Source organism: Papio anubis, chromosome 7 (assembly GCF_008728515.1).
Source record: "Papio anubis isolate 15944 chromosome 7, Panubis1.0, whole genome shotgun sequence".
NCBI lineage: Eukaryota > Metazoa > Chordata > Mammalia > Primates > Cercopithecidae > Papio > Papio anubis.
Genome location: NC_044982.1, coordinates 151,651,044 through 151,674,093, shown reverse-complemented (window position 1 = coordinate 151,674,093; position 23,050 = coordinate 151,651,044). Strand labels below are relative to the sequence as shown.

Below are 23,050 nucleotides of genomic sequence, written 5' to 3'. Positions count from 1 at the left end.
ATTCCCACATTTATTGTAGTCAGCACATAAAATACATATATAGGTTTGGTACAAATATATGCATACAAAGGAAATATTTATATATAGAATAAGAATATCATATCTAGAACTAAGACAAATCAAACTGAATACCAAATCTTTGGTAACAAAAGGGAAAAGGTTTCCACTAATGTAAATATATACTTGGGGACATTTATTTTCTCATTTCAGTTATCATTTTTAAACTATGCTGTATTTTCTGTATAACCCATTTTTCATCTGCCCAATTACTAGCAATCTTTTTTCTACTATCAAAAATGATCATTTGTTTCTTTATTGTAGTAGATAAAACATCCTTTCATTGTTTCAGCTCACAAGCTGTGCAGATCCTACTCACTGTTCTTGCCTCCAGCACTTCACATTATTGGTGTATTATTTCATGCATGCCCTACTCTTTTATCAATTGCTTTTGAAGTAATGTTAATAGACTAGAAAATTGAGACATTTATGAAGTATAGGCAGTGTTTATGAAAAAATCCATAAAATATGACACAGGCAAGACAAGATAAAAGCAGCATTTTAATAGATTATGGCAAAGAGATCCTGTCAGAGTTGACAACTGACTCCTTCGAGATCACTAATTTTTATGGGATTAATTCTGTGGTATAAAAAATGAAGTTAAATGTCCTAATTAATCTGTAAATAGCACACCCACAATTAAACCTTGTGGCCCCTTCTTGGATTGGGGCTGCAGTGATTTTTGAAAGTAATTATCTCAAATTCACAATGAAGATGATTTTTCTTTTTTCTTTTTTTCTCATGGCATTTCAGCTAAATATTCACCGGGATTCAGACTTGAATATAGTCTTCTGATATATAAATCAGTTTGCAGATTTGTGTGGAACCACATTGATTACACTTGTAAACTATAAACTTACAATGGTTTATATATTAAAAAATAAAATTTGGAGAAATGGTGCGGAAAGGAAGTGGTAAAGAAAAACTAGAGTTTCTCCATATTGGGGCAACTCTTCCTTGTTCTTGAAGAACCCCAAAAGGTTGAGTTTCCTTCTCTTACACAGGTGATAATGTGGCGGTGCGTTGTCTCTTACACAGCAGTTAGAAAGTACATTACACTGGAGTTAGAAAATAAAGCACTCCCTGACTTTTCCATCATGATGCTGTGGCAGGGTGCTCCAGAAGTATTAGTTCCATTCCTCTTCCTTGCTTCCATCTTTAATATTTGAACTTAATAATACTTTCTAATAATAATAATAATAATAAACCAAGATTCAAAGGTGTTAAAGAAATTACTCAAATTATATATATAGGAGGTAACAGAACAGATTCTTGAAGCTAGATCTCCTGACTCCAAATCCTATGCATTTTTCAGTATAAGTATACGGTTCAGGTTGCAGGTTTGCAATCAAAAATAATCTGATGATAAAGTAAAATATTCTACCAGTTTTGAAGAGAAAATTATTCAAATCAGTAAGCTCTGAAGTTAAAAAAAAAAAAAAAGGAGGAGAGGTTAGTGTCTATTTACTCTTCATTTGAATATTCCATATTTTGGAGGAATGGGAATATGAGTCATCTTTTTTTCCCCCTTTTTTAAAGAAGCATACTAATTTTCTTTATTGAGTCCTAGGATAAAGTAGGATTGTAAAAGTTAGTCATTTTTTTTTTTTGTTTATGCTCTAAGGCCCTGGTAATAGGTAAGCTGTGATTATATTCCTGAAAATAATATTGTGGCAAAAATGGTATAATACTGCCAGGTTTGAGAGAAAGATCTTTTAAGTTGCCATTACTTGGCAAAGTAGTACTAATGTTAAGAAAACAAAAACTGAGGTTCTCAGATATAAAAATCTAGTTTTCTGATTTATTATAGTCTTTCTTATATAAATGACAAATATTTTGGCTGAACTGATACACTGATGTGGTTAATCTGATTAAATGATATATTTATCTGATTATCTAAGAAATTGAATCATATAGGCTAGCCCAAACCTTTCACATCTCACATAAGGAAATAGAAAATTGAGAGACACTAAGTGATTTGCTTAAGATCATGTACAAATTATATTACAGATTCCAGACTAGAACTTACTACTGCTGATTCTAAGCCCAAGTTCCTTTCCAATACATTACCTTACTTGATTTTATCAGAATATTATTCGGTCAGAACCTCTGGTACACATGATCTAAAATTTTAGCACATCCTCTGATGGAACATCCTTCAACAGGTGAAACATTTAAGAACAGACAGGCCCAGTATTATAAACATGATTGCAAAGAGAAGTCCTAAGCTGACAGAAAGAGAAAATAATAAATGGCACCTTTTTCATCTCTAAACTCTCTAATTCCGAGAAAACACCCTAAAGCCTTTGCCTTGGGTAAAAAATATTTGAAATGCCAAATCCGGTTATCAATTCATCTCTATGTGTGTCGGGAAGGATTACCACAGTTAAGTATATTCTAATCCTGTTTATACCTAGCGTTACTCCTGATGTTCCAGTAAGAGCGCCTATTTTTATTTTTATTTTTGAAGTGACACTAACCTGAGAAGAAAGAAAAAACAGTATGTTTAAGCCATTCTTCAAAGCTCATCTCTATGAAGCTATTTTGATGGTAAAAAAAAAAAAAAAAAAAAACAAAACCCCAGCAAGCTACAGCTAAATTACAGTCTCACCCTCACATTCTCTGAATACAAATAACAAACGAATGTGATATACTTACAGAGTTTGATAATCAAATTTGTAATTCTGCTTATTTTATGCTGTTCTGTCCTAGAATTGAAAATAAAGACAACTAGTCACAGAGGGACACTTTTAATATTATTGTTTTCACATCTTCATATGAGAGCAAATGGGGAAATCTCCTTGTACGGTCTGGTGAATACAACATGGAATTTTTACATAACCAACTCCTGTACTCATTAACACTACTGAGACATCCATAAAGGTTTGAAGTGTTTGATAATGTCTGTGGAGTAAGTAAACTTGTTGTCTCAAGTCAGGTAGTATGCTGTTAGTTGTACTATAGATGATGCTTCATTTTAAGTATCTTTAAAGGGCACACAGTAACTCTTTTCTAGGGTGTGTTTTGCCTCCAAATAATTATTAATAACACCCCTTACACTCACGAAATGTTCAACATCATTAAATGGAAAACAATGACTAAGGTCTTAAAGAATGTTGAGCTATTTTTCATGACTTTAACCACGTACCCACAGACACTGTGTAACAATAAAATTAACATTTTCCAAATCTCGTATGCTTTTAGTTCCTGATTATTCCTGTGATTCAAACCACTTTGGTTTTCAGTTTTAGATTATTCTGTTTTACATTCAATTAACACTTTAGGAAGTTCATAATTGACTTGAGATCTACCATCTCTTGACTTGCCACAAAACCACCTGTATTAAGTTTGAGGAAGTTTGAGATAATTATACAGGAAATTATAAAGTATTGGTTATTGTGCTTAGACCATTTAAAAAGCACGAAAGATCGTTCAGATCTCACATAGACAGAATTCTATACATATTTCCAACAAAGATCAGTTACAATTTAGTTTTCAACTTTTATAAGAAATTTTGTTTTTTTTATAGCCACCAACCAGAAGACACAAAATAAAATTACATTAAAGCAGGAAAAACTTAGCATGACATAAATACTCAGACCTCAAGGGTCAACAAGCTAAATCGAGTTTTATAATTTCGTAGTGGTTATTCTGTTATTCTTGTTTTGGGTAATTGTATTGCTGGAACACTAAGGTTTTCACATCTGTGCACTCTGGATCACCTTAAGCCAGCTGGTTCCTTTCAAAACTGCTCATCTTTTGTTCTTACTATGCTCTGACCTGGGCCCCTAGCCTTAAGACAGCAGTGTGCTTTCTGCAGCCAGGATATCCTCTTCAAGACTGTCAGACAATCTCAAATGATTGATGTGCTAGTCTGGTGCTCTGGTATTTTTCCCTTTCGTAAGACTCCAGTAAATCTACAGCTCATTCTATAAGAATGCTAATTAGATCACTTTTACTAACTTCACGCACGTTTTTTTTTGTTCTCCTGTATCTTTGGAGGTGAGCTTGAAGTTTATAATACAGCGTGTTTCTAAAATATATTTTATACTATTACATAGAAATAAAATACATTTCCCACCAAGGGAAATAATTCAAGTGATGAACTCAATTGGCTCTTTTCTTTCTAGAACTGCACCATACATCCTTACTATGCTTACTCTTATTGGGAGCCTGCTCTACCCTCTCTGAGGTCATGCCCCTTATTGAGTCATGGTGTTCTATCATTCAAAGCCAAAGCAGGGCAGAGTCAGATTCTGTTAGGCTATCAGGCTTGTGTCTTTGCTGCAGAGCTGTTTTCACATACAGACAGACCTCTATCAACCTCAGGACATTAATTCTAAGCCTCTTGCCTTAACACAAATTGTACCATGTCTCTCAACCTGTTGATTTTGGCTTTGAATTTCATGATTGATTGCCCTTTTGGGGCCTTACATAACCTCCCATTCTGAGGCTAAGAACTGACTTTCTGGCTTCAAACTTTTGCTTTCATTCTTGACCATATTTGGACTTTATCTCCAAATAGGTTACCTCCCTCAGTAAAGTTCAGGTCACTCTGGTTTCCAGAACCTGTAATTACCACAGCAGAGCTCCCTGCAGTGAACACACCCAGCATGTTCAGCCTGATTCCAGAAGTCAGGCTCAGACTGAGAAAAGTCAGGAACCAAAAAGACTGGGTGGATGTTGTCACGTGGCCCTTACGAACAAAGGTGGTTTCAGAGCGAGGTGGCTGAGAGGAAAAAGAACATGTCAGGGATAAAGAAAAGCAGATAGAAAAGTCCGGGCAACTTTAGGGCTTTTATAGTATGACTGTGCACAGTATAGTCATAAAAATATGTTTAGTTCAAATCATTTAAAAAACTGTAATCTAGTATATTTACATTAAATTGTTTCCCTACAGATTTATTAGTGGCAAGAGAAAAATGGATAACCACACAGTAGAGAAACTGGGCAGTACCCTGAATGGGTCATCAAATGAACATCTCCATTGAGGGCAGGTGGATATAGCGTGCCTCCTGATGTGGCACCCTGAGAAGAGCACATCATCTCTCACTCTGCATTCAGCACAGAACATGTAACCTCAGTCTACCCACCAAGAAACATCATGTAAAACCAAAACAAAGACTTCTCTGTTATTAAAAATGGAGTTACAGTTTTAAAAAATTTGAACACTATAAAAGCAAAACAAAGCTTTATAGAAATGCTCCAGATTAAAGATGACTGAAGAGCCGGGCGCAGTGGCTCACGCCTGTAATCCCAGCACTTTGGGAGGCCGAGACGGGCGGATCATGAGGTCAGGAGATCAAGACCATCCTGGCTAACACAGTGAAACCCCGTCTCTACTAAAATACAAAAAAAAAAAAAAAAAAAAAAAAAAAAAAATTAGCCGGGCGTGGTGGCAGGCGCCTGTAGTCCCAGCTACTCAGGAGGCTGAGGCAGGAGAATGGCGTGAACCCGGGAGGCGGAACTTGCAGTGAGCTGAGATCCGGCCACTGCACCCCAGCCTGGGATACACAGTAAGACTCCGTCTCAAAAAAAAAAAAAAAAAAAAAAGGTGACTGAAGAGTCTAAATCCTAGGTTGAGTCCTAAAAACAGTCCTGACCCTGTTTTTCCTGAGGAAAAACAATGGTATAAAGGATATCATTGGATTAATTAACAAAATTGGAATACAGACGAAGGATTAGAAAAATGCATCAATTTTAACTTTACTTGTTATAAGACAATATTTTTATTTTTAGGAAACAGGTACTGAAGTATATAGGAGTAAAGGGACATGCTACTACTTTTCAAAAGGTTCAGAAAAAATATGCTGTGCATATGTATACATATACATGCATATCTTATGTCTGTGTATATATATGCATATATACAAACACACAAACACACATATATATTCAGAGAGATAAAGGAGAATGAGTAAGCACAGTTATCTGGTAATGCAGATGGAGCAAATGTCAGCAACAGGTGAATGACAGTACAAAATAGATAGATATGTGAACATTCTAGTATCATTCTTATTCATGCTACTTTTCCGCACATCTGAAATAACTACACAATGAACCTGTGAGGAAATAAAAACTTCTGGCCAGGCATGGTGGCTCACACCTGTAATCCTGGCACTTTGGGAGGCTGAGGTGGGAGGATTGCTTGAGGCCAGGAGTTCAAGACTAGCCTGGGCAACATGGTGAAACCTCATCTCTACAAAAAATATAAAAATTAGCTGGATGTGGTGGTGTGCACCTGTAATTCCTGCTACTCAGGAGGGTGAGGAGGGAAAATCACCTGAACCCAGGAGGTTGAGGCTGCAGTCAGCTATGATCCTGCCACTACATAAATAAATAAATAAACAAATAAATAAATAAAACCTCTAGAATGTCAAAAGCTTCTATGATTTACCACAAAAAAGCATGTGAGGTGATAGATATGTTAATTGGCTTCATTTAATCATTCCACAATGTAAATGTATAGCAAAATAGCACATTGTATCTCATAAATGTATACAATTTTTATTTCCAACCAAAAATAAAATAAAGTAACCCTCCCAAAACAAGCAAAACAAAACAATCGTCAGGTATGGTGAGGGGTGGGGAAGAGCTGAGGAAGGCAGGGGAATTTTTACAGTAACAGAAATCTCTTAATTTAAGTTCCTGATGGCCAAAAAGAAAAAAAAAGTACTTGGATAACCCACAATTGGAAAGACAATTGCTACTGAAATGAGATTATACCTATACCCAGAGAAGATTCTTTCTTCTTTATATGCTATAAACATTTAGGAGCTGAGACAGTTTGTATTTTAAGGAGACATATGTAAAAATGATTTTAGGTCTTAGTGCTTCTGTTATTTGTACTTCTACACACTAAATATAATAAATGTAATTTGAATGTAACAATAAGAGAATCAACGCTATGGAGAGAACAAACATATGCTTATCTGAAAGTTAGCAGATAAAGAAGTACTGCCAAAATAAACAAGCTGAGAGTGAGAACGGACATTCAAAGTACATTATTGTGTTACTGGAACATCTGGTACTAACACTGTCAAGTTTACATATGTTCTCAAATGCTTATTTATGTAACAATCAAATGCTAAGCATTCCAGCTGCACTTGTAAACTTTTTATGAACTGAAGTCATATGCACAAGCTCAGCTAAATATACTTCACAGAGGGAGGAGCGTAAGGAAACTAAGAACTCTCACAACTGAAGTCTGATTGCGGTGCAGCCTTCTGGCAGTGTTCTGGACCAGTGTCTGGTGTGAGAACTAAGCTGCTGGCTCCTATAAGATTCATTCCATTCCAGCAGCTAGAATCAGAAATGCCCAACCAATGGGTCAAACATAATTTGGCAGTTACCGTTTTTAGACATAATTTTCTCAGAAAAGAAAATGGTATCAGGAAAAGAAAATAGAGCTAAGGACATGATGAAGTAGGTCACTAAGAAAAAGAATATTTAATATTCAAGTGAAAAAATATTTTCCTCAAGCGATCCTAGAGTTAGCACAAGTGGAATGACTGATTGTGGCAATGCATAAATTAGAAAAGACAGCATAAAAAGAGGAGGCATGTTTGTATGATAATTATCTCATATCACTCCTAATGAAAATTAGTTGTGTGAAACTTGCCTTCTTAGAGACAGAATTCATAGTAACTGCCTTAAACCCATTTTAAAGAGCAAAAAGGCACAGAGGGAAACAAGCATTTCATGCTGTTTTTCTCCTCTACTAACAAAAGGAAGTGAGATGAACCAATTTTCCTCAAAGTTTGCCAATCATTTCTTTGACGAAACTTCTAGAGTATGAAATGCTGCAAAATGGAACTAATTCATTAAGTTGCTTATTTTCTGAACAGCAGATCTTAAAAGTGATTCCTCTCAGGTTGAGGTTAAAAAGACATATTTTTTGGCGAAAATAAAATACCTTCCACTTTTAACCGACTGGCACATTTCTGAAAGTTACCTTTAGAATTAATCAGATGTTTCAGAGTGATGTGTTGATCTTGAAATGTGAGTATCTATCATCAGTGGGATCCTCCTGTGTGCACTTTTTGGCTGTCACTAGCACTTTTCTTATGCCAGCTCTTGAAATCACAAATTTTGGGCCTAGAAGAAAACTTTTTTTTTCTTTTTTCTTTTTTTTCCCCCCTGTGTCACAGCAGTTTTAGAGCAGTGACTCAAACTTAGGTGAACATTTGAATCACTTGGAAACCCAGAACCCATTCCAGACCTATTAAATCAGAGTGAAACTCATGCATCGGCACCACTTAACAATGGAGCTCAGATTGAGAACACCCCGTGGAACGAGAATGGATATTCTTTAGGGACAGTGGGATTCATTTCACAAAAATGGCATTTTCACAAAATAATTGAAGCACTAGGCGTTCCCCATGCTGTCCTCTAACCAGGCTCTGGAAATTTAAGGGTTATAATCACAACAGTTTTAACTCTTCAAACTCTGCCTTTTTGCACATCGTAAAAAGGGCCAATAAGGGACTGTTCTAGGGTAGGCAGTCCCACCTTGCATGCCCTATAGCTTCTCTCATTTTAGCTGAGGAACAGTGGGGCAAGAAAAGAGGATCTTTTTTCACTTTTGACAGGTTACAAAAAAAGTAGCAATTTTTGCCTACAAAACTACATTGCAATTATGAATGTGAAGAAGGGGTTAGGATGTAGGTGGAAGCTTAAATCATAAACAGGACAGGACATAATAACCTTATGTGAATGCCTTTTAGAGCTACTCAAAACAATATGTCACGTATATGTAAATTTCTGTGTAATAGTACTAGCTGATAGAATAACCTGAAGTTCAGCTTTAAAAGGAATGACTACTACTAATATTACCTTCTGATTACTAATAGTACCTTCTTTAATGCTCACTGTCCTGTTTAGATCATAAACTGGCAGGGTGTGGCGGCTCACACCTGTAATCCCAGCACTTTGGGAGGTCGAGGCGGGTGGATCACCTGAGGTTGGGAGTTTGAGACCAGCCTGACCAATATGGAGAAACCCCGTCTCTACTAAAAAAAAAAAAAAAAAAAAAAAAATTATCCAGGCGAGGGGGCACATGCCTGTAATCCCAGCTACTCCAGAGGCTGAGGCAGGAGAATCGCTTGAACCCAGGAGGTAGAGGTTGCAGTGAGCCGAGACTGCACCACTGCACTCCAGCCTGGGCAACAAGAGTGAAACGCTGTCTCAAAAACAACAACAACAAGAACAACAACAAAAAACCAAAAAAACTGTATCATAAATTATACTAAAAGAGATTGGAGAATTATTATTGAGCAGAGAATTCAGTCTAAAAGGAGAGGTAAGACACATGAATTACACATAGTACTTAATAAACATTAGGAGCCATATGATTATGGTAATTATTAATTTAAAAACAACAGGTTTTAAAGGCAATTTACAAGCACTGAAAACAAAAATGCACACCCTCAGATTTCAATCACATCTTGGCAACTGAAGACTGCTTTTTTTCCTCTACATCCCCACAAGTGGTTATACCATGTCATCTTTGAAAATAAATGGCAGTCTTACTCTTTTTTCTTTAGAAAAATACAATTCAAGACAATTACAAAAAAATTTCTGTCTTCAAATATGTGACAAATTTGTCTACAGTAAAGCTAATTTAAAAATTATTACCAAATATATGCCCTCCTTATGACTATTAATCCAAGTTTAGAAATTTATGTTCAATGCTTTGGAGCAAGAAAGGAAAAAAAAAGACATACACACAGAGAGCGAGAGAGACGGGAATGGCATTAAGATCTGCTTTAAGTACAGTTATCTGAAATGTTCTCTTGTTTTGACTTATTCCAGAAGGAAAACTTGAAACAATGATTAAATGAGTATAAGTTACAAAGAGGCATATTTTAGCTCAACATAAGGATTTTTAAAATAGAGTTGTCCAACAGAATGGATTGTTTCAGGAAATGATGAGCTCCTTTGCTGAAGATATCCAAATTGAGACCGGATGAGCATATGCCAAGGATGCTGCGAAAACATTTCTGCACTGTGTGGGAGGTTAGCCAACAGAAGATGATGTCTTAGGTTCCTTCCAACGCTAAGTTTTATAATCTTATGACTATCCAAACACGAATAACTACTTTAATGATACAGAGTCTGAAGCCTGGTTAAAAAAATGAAAAAAGAAGAAGAAGAAAAAAAAAAAAAGAACAGGAAAAACAAACAAACTTTACTTGGGTACCAGGGAAAACAGACTATATGAAGACGTTTCATCTTTTTTTAAATGCTGAGATAAGGAAAGCTACTATATTTTAAAAGCATATATTTTATGATGCATGCAATTATTTTATAAAATCTAGTACAAACAATAAAGCATGCATTTCCAAAAGATAAATGAGCTGAGGAATAAGAAATTATTTGCTGAATGATTTGTACAATTATTGAATTACAGAAGAGTATAAGAAGGTAGGCAGAAAGCCAGTGAAGGACTGAGCAAGGTTTTTACACAGTCTCACAGTCCTATGGAGACAAAAACTAGATTTTAGAAACTTCCAAGGGAGAGGGATCCTGGTTAAAAATCCCAGGATCTCAACTGGGAATTCAGGTGTCCACGTACTGGAAAAGCAGAGATAAACAAGAGGCAGGCTGAGCATTACAAAATCTGTAACTGAGTCCCAGAATTAAGATAATCTGCCAACACTCTAATGGCCAAACAGATTCATGGAGAGAAGTAACATTATCCAGAGTCACTATAGTTTAACAAATACAATATTTAGCATTAATAAAGAAAGGAATAACAGACATGTCACAAAACAGGACAGGAGGGGAAAAAACCCAGATCCACAGGTGACTCATTTATTGAAATTAATTTGCTAAAATTAAAAAGAAGTGTATTTCCTTCTTTTGCATATAGTTATCTGGTTTTCCCAGCATCATTCATTGGAGAGATTGTCCTTTCCTCATTGTATGCTATTGGTGCCTTTGTCAAAGGCAAGTGGCCTTTAAGTGTATGGATTCATATCTGGGTTCTCTAGCTTATTCCATTGGTCTATGTGTTTGTTTTTATGCCAGTACCATGTAGATTTGGTTATTATAGCTTTGTAGTAAATTTTGAAGTCAGGCTGGGTGCAATGGCTCACACCTGTAATCCCAGCACTTTGGGAGGCTGAGGCCGGTGGATCACTTGAGGTCAGGAGTTTGAGATCAGCTTGGCCAACATGGTGAAACTCCATCTCTACTAAAAATACAAAAAAAAAAAAATTATCTGGGTGTGGTGGCAGGTGCCTGTAATCCCAGCTACTTGGAAGGCTGAGGCAGGAGAATGGCTTGAACCCAGGAGGTGGAGGCTGCAGTGAGGTGAGATTGCACCACTGCACTCCAGTATGGTCTACAGAGTGAGACTCAGTTTAAATTTTTTTTTTTTTTTTTTTAAATCAAGTAGTGTAATGTCTCCAGCTTTGTTCTTTTGGCTCAGGATTGCTTCGGCCATTTGGAGTCTTTCATGGTTTTATACACATTTCAGGATTTTTTTTTCTATTTCTGTGAAGAACGTCCTTGGTATTTGGATAGGGACTACAATGAATCTGTAAATTGCTTTGGGGAGTACTGTCATTTTAACAATATTAATTCTTCCAATCCATGAGCATGGAATATCTTTTCTTTTTGTCTTCTCTTCAATTTCTTTCATCAGTGTTTTATACTTTTTATTGTACAGATCTTTCAGTTCTTTGGTTAAATTGATTCCTAGGTATTATGTATTATTCGTAGCTATTGCAAATGAGATTGTTTCCTTGATTTACTTCTCAGATTGTTTGTTGTTGGTGTATATAAACACTACTTATTTTTGTATCCTGTAATTATTGAATTCATTTATCAGTTCTAACATTTTTTTTTGGTGGCATCTTTAGGTTTTTCTAAAAAGAAAATCATGTTGTGTGTGTACAGGGCTATTCATACAGAAAAAGTGAATCAAAATTGACTTAAGACTTAAATCTAAGACCTGAAACAATGAAACTACTAGAAGAAAACATTGGAGAATGACTCCAGGGCATTTGTCTAGGCAAATATTTATTTTGTGTAAGGCATCAAAAGCACCGGTCACCAAAGCAGAAATGGACAAATGGGATCATGTCAAGTTAAAAAGCTTCTGCACAGCAAAGAAAATGATCAACAGAGTGAAGATACAACCCACAGAATGGGAGAAAATATTGCAATCTTGCATCATACAAGGGATTAATAGCCAGAATATATAAGGAGCTCAAAACAATTCAATAGCAAAAAACAAACAAACAAAAAAATCAAATTAAAAAAATGGTCAAGAGCTCTGAATAGACATTTCTCAAAAGAAGACATACAAATGGTCAACAAATATATGAAAAAATACTCAACATCAGTAATCAGAGAAATGTAAGTTGGTGCAAAAGTAATTGTGGTTTTAGCATTGTTGAAATTTGCCATTTGATATTGGAATACATTTTTAAATAAATGTGGTTATGTCATACATCATTTTAACGCATATTTTTCTTTTTTTTGCTAATGACTTATTACTTGGTATTTATTTTATGTTTATTTTAGGCTATGGAAATTATGTTAGACAAAAAGCAAATTCGAGCGATTTTTTTATTTGACTTCAAAATGGGTGGTAAAGCAGCGTAGACAACTGGCAACATCAACAATGCATTTGGTCTGGGAACTGCTAACAAACGTCCAGTGCACTGGTGGTTCGAGAAGTTTCACAAAGGAGGTAAGAGCCTTGAAGATGAGGAGTACAGTGGCCAGCTGTCGGAAGTTGACAACAACCAACTGAGAGCAATCATTGAAGCTGATCTTTTAACAACTACACGAGAAGTTGCCAAAGAACTCAATGTCAACCATTCTATGGTCATTTGGTATTTGAATCAAATTGGAAAGGTGAAAAAGCTAGATAAGTGGGTGCCTTATGAGCTTAGCAAAAATAAAAAAAAATCATTGTATTGAAGGGTCATCTTCTCTTATTCTATGCAACAGCAATGAACCATTTCTTGATGGGATTGTGACATGTGACAAAAAGTGGATTTTTATACCACAACTGGTGATAATCAGCTCAGTGGTTGGACCAAGAAGCAGCTCCAAAACACTTTCTACAGCCAAACTTGTACCAAAAAAAGATCACGGTCATTGTTTGGTGGTCTGCTGCTGGTCTGATCCATTACAGCTTTCTGAATCCTGGCGAAATTATATCTGAGATGTATGCTCAGCAAATTGATGAGATGAACCAAAAACTGCAACACCTGCAGCCGGCATCGGTCAACAGAAAGGGCCCAGTTCTTCACGACAACGCCTGACCACATGTTGCACAACCAACACTTCAAAAGTTGAACAAATCGGGCTACAAAGTTTTGCCTCATCCGCCGTATTCACCTGACCTCTCACCAACCAACACCCACTTCAAGCATCTTGACAACCTTTTGCAGGGAAAATGCTTCCACAACCAGCAGAATGCAGAAAATGCTTTCCAAGAGTTTGTTGAATCCTAAAGCACAAATTTTTACACTATAGGAATAAACAAACATTTCTTATTGGCAAAAATGTGTTGATTGTAATGGTTCCTATTTTGATTAATAAAGATGTGTTTGAGCGTAGTTATAATGGTTTAAAATTCAGAGTCAGCAACTGCAAATACTTTGCAACAATGACATATTATCTCTCCCCAGTCCAAATGGTTTATGTCAAAAAGACAGGCAGTAGCAGATGCTGGTGAGGATGTGGAAAAGGGGAACCCTCATACACTGTTGGTGGGAATGTAAATTAGCAGAGAAACTATGGAGAAGAGTATAGAGGTTTCTCAAAAAACTAAAAATATAACTACCATATGATCCAGTAACTCCACTACTGGGTATATATCCAAAATAAAGGAAATCAATATATTAAAGAGATATCTGCACTCCCATGTTTATTGCAGCATTATTCACAATAGTCAAAATATGGAATCAACCTAAGTGTGTAGGAACAGATGAATGGATGAAGAAAATGTGGTATAGATACACAATGAAACATTATTCAGCTGCAAAAAAGGCCAAAATTCTGTCATTTGCAGCAACATGGATGGAACTGGAAGTCATTAAATTAAGTGAAATAAGCCAAGCACAGAAAGACAAGTAATGGATGTTCATACTCAATGTGGGAACTAAAAAAGTTGATCTTGAGAAGACAGAGAGTAGGTTGGTGGTTACCAGATGCCAGGAAGGGTAGGGGGAAGGGAGATATGAAGATCAATTGATTAATAGATACAAATATATGGTTTAATAGAAGAAATAAGACCTAGTATTTGATAAATCATTAGGACGGCTACAGTTTACAATAATTTATTGTACATTTCAGAATAGTTAGAAAAGAATAATTCAAATGTTTCTAGAATTTTAAAAACAGTTAAGGTGATAGATATTCCAAGTATATCGATTTGATCTTTACAAATTATATGAATGTATTAAATTATTGACATGTACCCCAAAACTATGTACATCTGTTATGCATCAAGAAAAAATTGTTTCAAAAAAGAGCTGTGATTAATATGTCAAAAATAGATGATAGGATGAATAATTTATAGATTCCAGAGAGCTGGCTGGAATGTATAAAAAAGAACCGAAAAGCAACCTGAAACTTAAAAAAATGAAATCACTGAAACTAAGGACTTATTAAGTAGGTTAAATAGAATACTGGAAGCTGAAGAGAGGTTTAGTGATTTAGAAGAAATGCCAGAAAGTATTTAAGCTGAAACTTGGTGAATAAAAAGAATGGAAGTACTGAGAAGATTATAGCTATATAGGCCTGGTAAAAAGTTGTATCTAATAAGAGTCCCAGAGGGAGCAGAAGAGAAAAAAATAGGACAGAACAATTTAAGTAATAAAGGCAAAAATTTCCAAAGTGAAAGACATGTGGGCAAAGAAAACCACACCTAGGTATAGCACAGCAAAACTGATGAAAACCAAAGACAAAGGACAAAGGAAAAAACCAGAAAACAGATAAATGGCAAAAGTATACATTAGTTTCAAAGGTATAGCAGTAAGAATTATGGTTAACTTCTTAACGGAAATAATAAAAGATACACAATGGAAATATATCTTCAAGATGCCAAAAGAGAACTGTCTTTCTAGAATTTTATACCCAGCAAAAAACTCTCCAGGGCCGGGCACAATGGCTCAACCCTGTAATCCCAGCTCTTTGTAAGGCTGATGCAGGCAGATTGCTTGCACCAAGGAGTTTGAGACAAGCCTGGGCAACATGGTGAAACCCCATCTCTACAAAAAATACAAAAAATTAGCAGGCATGGCAGTGTGTGTCTGTAGTCTCAGCTACTTGGGAGGCTGAGACAGGAGGATCGCTTGAGCCCGGAAGGCGGAGGTTGCAGTGTTCTGAGATTGTGCCACTGCACCACTCCACCCTGGGTGACAGAGACAGACTTTGAAAAAAGAAAGAAAGAAAGTAAGTAGTAAGAAAGAAAGAAAGAAAAAGAAATAAAGAGAGAAAGAAAGAAAGAAAGAAAAGAAAGAAAGGAAGGGAAGAAAGAAAGAAAGAGAGAGAAAAAGGAAGAGGAAGGAAGGAAGGAAGGAAGGAAGGAAGGAAAATACTCCCCAAACAAGAAGGCAAAATAAAGACATTTCCAGACTAACAACAGCATGTAAAATTTTCACCAGCATATTCTCACTAAAATATATACTAACATGAGTTCTGCTGGACAAAAAAAAAAGGAAAAAAAAAGATTCCAAATGGATACATAGAAACTCAGAAAGGAATGAAATATGATAGAAAGAATAAAAATGTGGGTGAATATAAATGGTTATTGATCGTAAAAAACAGTGATTATAATGTCTTCTGGGAGCTCAAACATACGTAGGACTAACATGATTAATAATACAAAGGATGGTAATACATAAAGTTAAAATACTTTACAGACCTAGCATTGTCCAAGAAGTGAAAATATCTGAAAAGTTATATTAGGTTGTAATAAGTCCAGGCAATATATTGTATTCCTCAGCATATGCAGTAAAACACAGTAAATGAATATATAATTAATAAACCGATAAAGGGGGGAATAGAATAATGAAGAATGCCTAATTAACTTAAATATTGTAAAGAAGAAAAAAAAGGAGCATATAACAGGAGAGACATACAGAAAATAGAGGATAAGTATAAACACAAATATACCAGTAAGTATATTAAAAGCAATCACTCCAATTAAAAGCCAAATATTTTCAAACTGGATTAAAAGTACAACCAGATGTTGCTTAAAAGGCATATTCCTTAAATATAAGCATAGAGAAAGGTTAGAAATAAAAATGGTAGAAAAAGATACACTATGGAAATATTAACCAAAAGAAAGTTGGTATAGTTATTTTATTATTGAAGTAGAACGTGTAGCAAAATAAAATCCACCAGGAAAAGAAAATAATTCTAAATTTGATTTCACATATCTTCAAATAACTAAAGCAAAAACTAACAGAACTTAAAGGAGAAAACAAATCCATACAACCACCTCTCTCAGTTACTTATAAAGAAAAAATTAGCAAACATATAGAAGATCTAAAGAAAACTTTTAGTAAACGTTTCTAAATTTTCATGTATATAACAGTGCACACAATGATAAGAGAATACATATTCTTTATGAGTGCATATAAATCATTTACCAAACTTGGTTGTGTGCTAGGCCATAAAGCAAGCCTCAACGAATTTAAAGAAACTAAAATCATATGAAGTACATTCTTTGACCACTATTTAATTAAGCTAGGAATCAATAACTAAAAACAACAAGTATCTTTGCTTCATAGCCTAAACTAAGACTGCAACACATAAGAACTGCTGGAAGTCTTCCACTGCAGAAACTGATCCAGGAATCATTTTCACATTTAAAACTGTACCAAAAAAGACATTTTATTTTTAGTTAATTACCAAAAAATTTGTGTATAATGTATTTGGAATAGCTTTTCCTAGATGAAATCATATATAAATATATTTTATGGGATTTTTTCATAGGATTGTAATCAAGGTCTTGCATTTTAAAGCTGTCAATATACATACTTGCGATCACTAATGCGTTTTTATTTTTAAACTTTGTTATTGAAAAAGAGCCAGCTGGTCAACTTACTTCACCTACTTGGTTGCCACAAAAACAAAAAAACCTTAAGCAAGTCTACTAACCTTCATAGACTAACTATAGTGTCCAGTGCTAGCAGGTGCCTAGTGAGAAATACTCTGAATGTGCAGGATTGTTTTAGGTGGAGAGAGACCATCACCAATCTTCATGTCACTCTGGTGGACACGGCAGTCTACTGAGAAAAGTACTTCTGGGAACATGGTGTCTACGCACATTCTGAAAAATAAACCAAATGTGAAAGAAAATTAAAAAACCCCAAGGTAATGAATGTGAAAGGCTCTTCCCTCAAATCTTATGATTATATTGTTGTGGTTCAAGGTGACCAACTGAACTTAAGTATTTATGTCTCATCCCTTTCCAAATTCTCCTGAAGTGACAGTAGAAAGGCAAATCTAAAAATAAATTCTTAGAGGTTGAGCACCATGACTCACAACTGTAATCCCAGCACCTTTGCAGGCCGAGGCAGATGGGTCACCTGAGGCCTGGAGTTTAAGACCAGGCTGTCCAATATCTCAACCCTGTCTCCACTAAAAATACAAAAATTAGCCAGGCGTATTGGTGCATGCCTATAATCCCAATTACTCAGGAGGCTGAGGCTTGAGAGTTGCTTGACCATGAGAGATGGAGGTTGTAGTGAGCCAAGATCAGCCACTGCACTCCAGCCTGGGTGACAGAGCGAGACTATGTCTCAAGAAATATATGTGTTTATTATATATATTTATTTATATAGTGTATATTTATAATAATATATAATAAAAATATATTTTTAGAAATAGTGCAAAGTTAGAGGCATGCTACCAACATACAAGAAGAGTAAGAAATTTCTGGAAAATGTAAAGCAAGATTAGGAAAGAAAGACTGAAAAAGAATTACAAGGCTGAGAATTTGCAAAACCCAAAAAGGAAAAGAAATGACGTTAAGCCTAACAAATTCTTATACTCTTTTCCTGTTTGCCATTTTACATGGAGCTATGTGAAAAGTAGTTTGTCCAACCTTTCAGTTCATTAAACTGATCTTTAGTTTGTTCTTTCTACTTTTCAGTCCAACTACCGATTTTTAAAAAATAACTAATCATTTTCATGGCTTTTTTTTTCAGACATATTATCTGCTTGAATGTCACTAAAAAAATTAAGTAATTCTGAAATTTCATTTATCTCCCAAATTAATTTTGTTTTCCCAAAGGATATATTATTTTGTTTGTTAAGGTTGATGCCGCTTTGTCTGGTTCTTATGTTGTTAGCTGGAACATATTTCAAATGAAAATGTTCACCTGGCTCCAAGGGTGTAGATATTACATGGGTTCTGGACACACCGTCAGCTGGCTTGTATGCTTGGATATCTCTTGAGTGTATATACTTCCTTCTCTTTTGGGGTCCATAAGTCAGAGGAGACTCTACCCAATCAAAGGTTCCTTTGGGAATCTCCCGCATCAGATTTAGATTTTTGTATTTGTGGCTTTATCCTGTATGTAAGAAAGCCAACCGCTTTGCAAGCAGAGTGCTTGTGCAATTGTTTTACTACCCCATAATTAAATAGCTGGCTCTCCAGACATAGCCTTTTCCTTCTAGTTCCCTGCAGTTGTTAACCTTGGGCTTATTTTCACGGTTCCTTTTGTTTTGCAGAATTTTTTCCTTCTCTGTGGAGTTGCAGGGTCATCTTTGTTGTAATTGGCCATCCACCTTATTCTATTTCTTTTATACCTTCCAAAAACTCACACTGCTAATGGCACTCTTCCCTGCTGTCTAAAGTTGCTATAGATTTATTATTATTTTACATTTCTTCTGTCATTTCAATGTAATTTTGGGAGGGAGAAAAAAATAAAAGCTCTCAAAATATTCAGTCAGTTTTCTGAACCCTGACCTCTCTGAAGGGTCTCCCTAAATTCCATGGGTATGAGTGGAGTCAGCTGGTCATCAGAAATGGAAAAGTCTGAAAAAAACCCTCAAAAGGCCAATCTTAGGTTCTTCAATTGTGATGTTATCTACAGGAACAACTAGGGAAGTCACAAATCTTGTGACCTCTGATCCCATGATGACCTCTGAGCAGTAAGGGATTATAGAAACTATGCCTACATTTTAGCAGAGTTCAGTTTCCTTCTGTAATCCTAATCTTGTGGTCTTTCAATAGTTTTACAAAGGCAATTTAACTTTGGAGAGCGCTATCATCACCCTTGCTTTAAGGTTAAACTATAAACTAAATTCCTCCCATGGTTAGCTTGGCCTATGCCAAGGACAGAGTGAAGACAGCCAGCTTATAAGGCTCGAAGCAAGATGGAGTCAACTATGTCATATTTCTCCTACTGTCATAAGTTTGTAAAGGTGGTTTCAAAAGAGGCCAGGCGCAACAGAATACACAGGAGTAAATACCAAATACTTTCATCTATAGAGTTCAAAAACAAGCAAAACTAATCATCTATGTATTAATTGTGAGAACTGTGGTTACTTTCCGGAAAGAGGGGAGCAACAGTGACTGCGAAGGGCACAAAGAAGGGAGAACTTCTGTGGTTTTGATAACGTTTTATTTCTTGACTTGGGTAATAGTTATACAGGTGTGATCACTTTGTAAACATTCATTAAGTTGTATTCTTGATTTGTGCTCTTTTCTCTGTGGGAATACTTCAATAAGAAGGTAAGAAAAAAGGCAGTTTTATGGATTTTCTAAAAAAGGTCTTCCTAATACTATTTCACTCATCTAGAGGTGACTCTGAATAGACACGCTTCTTCCCACTTCTCAATTTGTACTGCCACTGTAATTTCCTGATGGGTTCATCCTGACCACTTCACAGACAAAATCAATTCACTGAGATTCTGGCATTGCAGTAGAGAAAGAGTTTAACTGACGGGAACCCGGCCCACACAGGAGAACTGAAGTTATCACTCAAATGTCTCTCCAAAGACTCAGGGGTTAGGGTTTTTATGGAGAATTTAGTGGGCAGGGGGCCAGGAAATGGGTGTTGCTGATTGGTTGGGGATAAAATCACAAGGGTGTGGAAAACAGCCCTCATGCACTGAGTCTACCTCCGGTGGGGCTGCAGGACCAGTTGAGTCATGAGTCATGGGTCCATGTGGGGACGTGGGGTCAGTCTGAAAAAATATCTTGAGAACCAATCTTAGCTTCTACATAGTGATGTTATCTACAGGAATAATTGGAAAAGTCACAAATCTTGTGACCTCTGGCCCCATGAATCTTGAGCAGTAAGGGATTATAGACACTATGCCTACATTTTAGCCACACTGAAGCCCTTCCCATAATCCTATTCTTACAAAGGAGGTTTTTGGTCTCTAAGCAAGGAGAGGGTTAGATTAGGGAGGGACTATTGTCATACTTGCCTTAAACTATAAAGTAAATTCCTCCCAAGGTTAGCTTGGCCTTCGCCTAGGAATGACCAAGGATGGCTTGGAGGTCAGAAGCAAAATGGAGTCAACTATGTCAGATTTCTTTTACTATCATAATTCTGCAAAGGCAGTTTCACAACCATTTTCTAATAATTTTTGGTCATGTCAAACCTATATGATTTAAAATTTCCTTTCCTTGTCTTTTCTGTATCGCTACATTTCTGTTTTGCTTTGGAGTTGGAGAGTAGAACCCTGAGAGCATCTACCAGGTGCTCTCTTTGGGTGGGAGCTTTAATCTGAATAATTATACGTTTTTAAAACTAAGGACAATTTTATTCTATTTTCAAAAATTATTTTTCTACCACTACCTATTTATTCCTATTTATTTGAAAGTGTGACCTCCTCAAATTCTCCTCTATATCTCTTAATTTTTCTCCCATATTTTCCAAACTGTTCTGTATTGTGGGACATTTCCTGGATTAGTAGGAAACTACTTGATTATCAGCTTGTTCTTATACTCTGAACTCTATTATATGCCTCTGAACATCATGTTTATCTCAGGTTGTACCTACTTGATTGAAGGAATAAAAAAAATAGGAAAATTCTCTTCAGTTTTCAGAAGGAGTTTAACAACGCCTTTGAACAGAATTTTTAACATTTTCATTCAAATATTATGTTATTTAAACAACAAATAAAAGAATAAAAGAAAAAATAATGAAGACAACGTTCACGGATGACTTCGAGATGGATTTTAATCCTTTTCTTCTCAAATCTTGTATTAGTGGTGACATAAAGTAATTAAATTGGATTTTTAAAAACAAGGTCAAATTCTGAACATGGCATTAAAAAATCTATTTAAGGATGATGTTATTAAGGTATAAGAGGCTTTAGATGTGTCACTTTTCTGTGAATGTCTTCAAGTCAGCTTTCTCATAGAGAATTTTGGTTTTATGTCTGGCTTTACACATTTTTGGTTTTGTTTCAATGAACATATTTATGGGACTACAGCCAAGAGAGTGTGCCATTTGGGGAAGGAGGGAAAACATTTTGTTTCCTTTTTTTTTCTTAAGGTATTTTTATTTACAGAGTGAACACAGGATGTCATCAGACTTCAAAATCTGAACAGTAGAGGTGACTCTGTCAACATCACTTTGCTCCCAAAGTCAGTAGCTTTCCAAAACAGTGCAGTTGCCAGCTGACCTCTTTAGTTACTGCCATATTTAGACATTTTAATAAAAGGCTATTGTTCACTTTATGCTGGATCACTTCATCTTTATGTATTGTTTGCCCAAGGAGAATTCACTTAAAAGTAAGGATTAATGCTCTAAAGTTATTCTATCATCAAATTGCTTTAACAGTACAGGGGAATTATTTTCACAATTACTAATAAAACAACTAAATGTAGCAGAAGAATTCATCCAATACGTATTTGCTAAGCATCAGTACTGAGGAACCATTGCTATCAGAATTCTGTGGGAAATAGTTTTATAACATATGACAAATTTCTACACTTAAATTTCTCATTTAAAATTTCATAGCTAAATACCTTGAGAAAAGTACCAAATATTCTTATATAATCCTTCAATAACAGAGTTATAATATAGGTATTTTGCTGACCTATGGAGAAGCCATATTGCAAAGAGGTTAAAGCAGAGGCGTCAAAGCCGGTGTGCTTGAGTGTATCCCACCACTGGCTTGCTATGTAAATTTGACCTCATGAACTTCTAGATGCCTCAGCTTCATCATCTGTAAAATGAGGATAATAACAGTACATAATTCAGGTTGTTGTGAGGATAAATGAGGTAATACAGTGCCCAGCATATGGTAAACATCAAATAAAATTTAGCTAACTCCTCACCCTTTATAGTAGGGGACAATAGAGCAATAGAGAATGTCTGAAGATGCCATATTAGTAGAGAGATAATGTGTTGCATAAAGTTATAAGGCATCTTTCAAAATAGTTAGAAATTGCTAACTGGAGAAGTAGGAGGAATGGGAGGGAAAAATAAACGCTATTTTTCTTTTTTTTTTTTTTGAGACGGAGTCTCGCTCTGTCGCCCAGGCTGGAGTGCAGTGGCCGGATCTCAGCTCACTGCAAGCTCCGCCTCCCGGGTTTATGCCATTCTCCTACCTCAGCCTCCCGAGTAGCTGGGACTACAGGCGCCCGCCATCTCGCCCGGCTAGTGTTTTTGTTTTTTTTTAGTAGAGACGGGGTTTCACCGTATTAGCCAGAACGCTATTTTTCTTAAACTCAACAAAAATAAGACGAAGAATATAATACAGATAAGTGCATCAGTTACGTAGATACAAAACTGTTCCTTCCTTCTACTGTGCCTTATAATGTTGTTACTTAAGTTGTTCTCAGTTCTTTCTAGCAGTTCCTTTTACAACTTCTAACATTTCCTCTCCTCTATCTCCCAAAGACAGCTCTTATATTTGAAACCTGCACTCAGGACCAGGAGATAAAAGATTGTCACTGAAACTGAGAACATGCATTGCAGATAGCAGTAATCAGGAATCAAGATGCTTGTCCATAAATATAAACTGATAGTCAATAATTACCAAAATT

General features: G+C 35.8%; 1 long non-coding RNA gene across 1 annotated transcript; it reads right to left on the bottom strand.

Annotated features, from left to right (window-relative positions):
* Positions 1–538: 538 nt before the first annotated feature.
* On the bottom strand, positions 539–22,552 carry LOC110743670. The gene is made up of 3 exons (XR_002523015.2): positions 22,099–22,552; positions 17,191–17,362; positions 539–2,765 (listed from the first exon to the last, which is right to left on the bottom strand). It is a non-coding gene; the product is annotated as an uncharacterized LOC110743670 (long non-coding RNA).
* Positions 22,553–23,050: the final 498 nt, after the last annotated feature.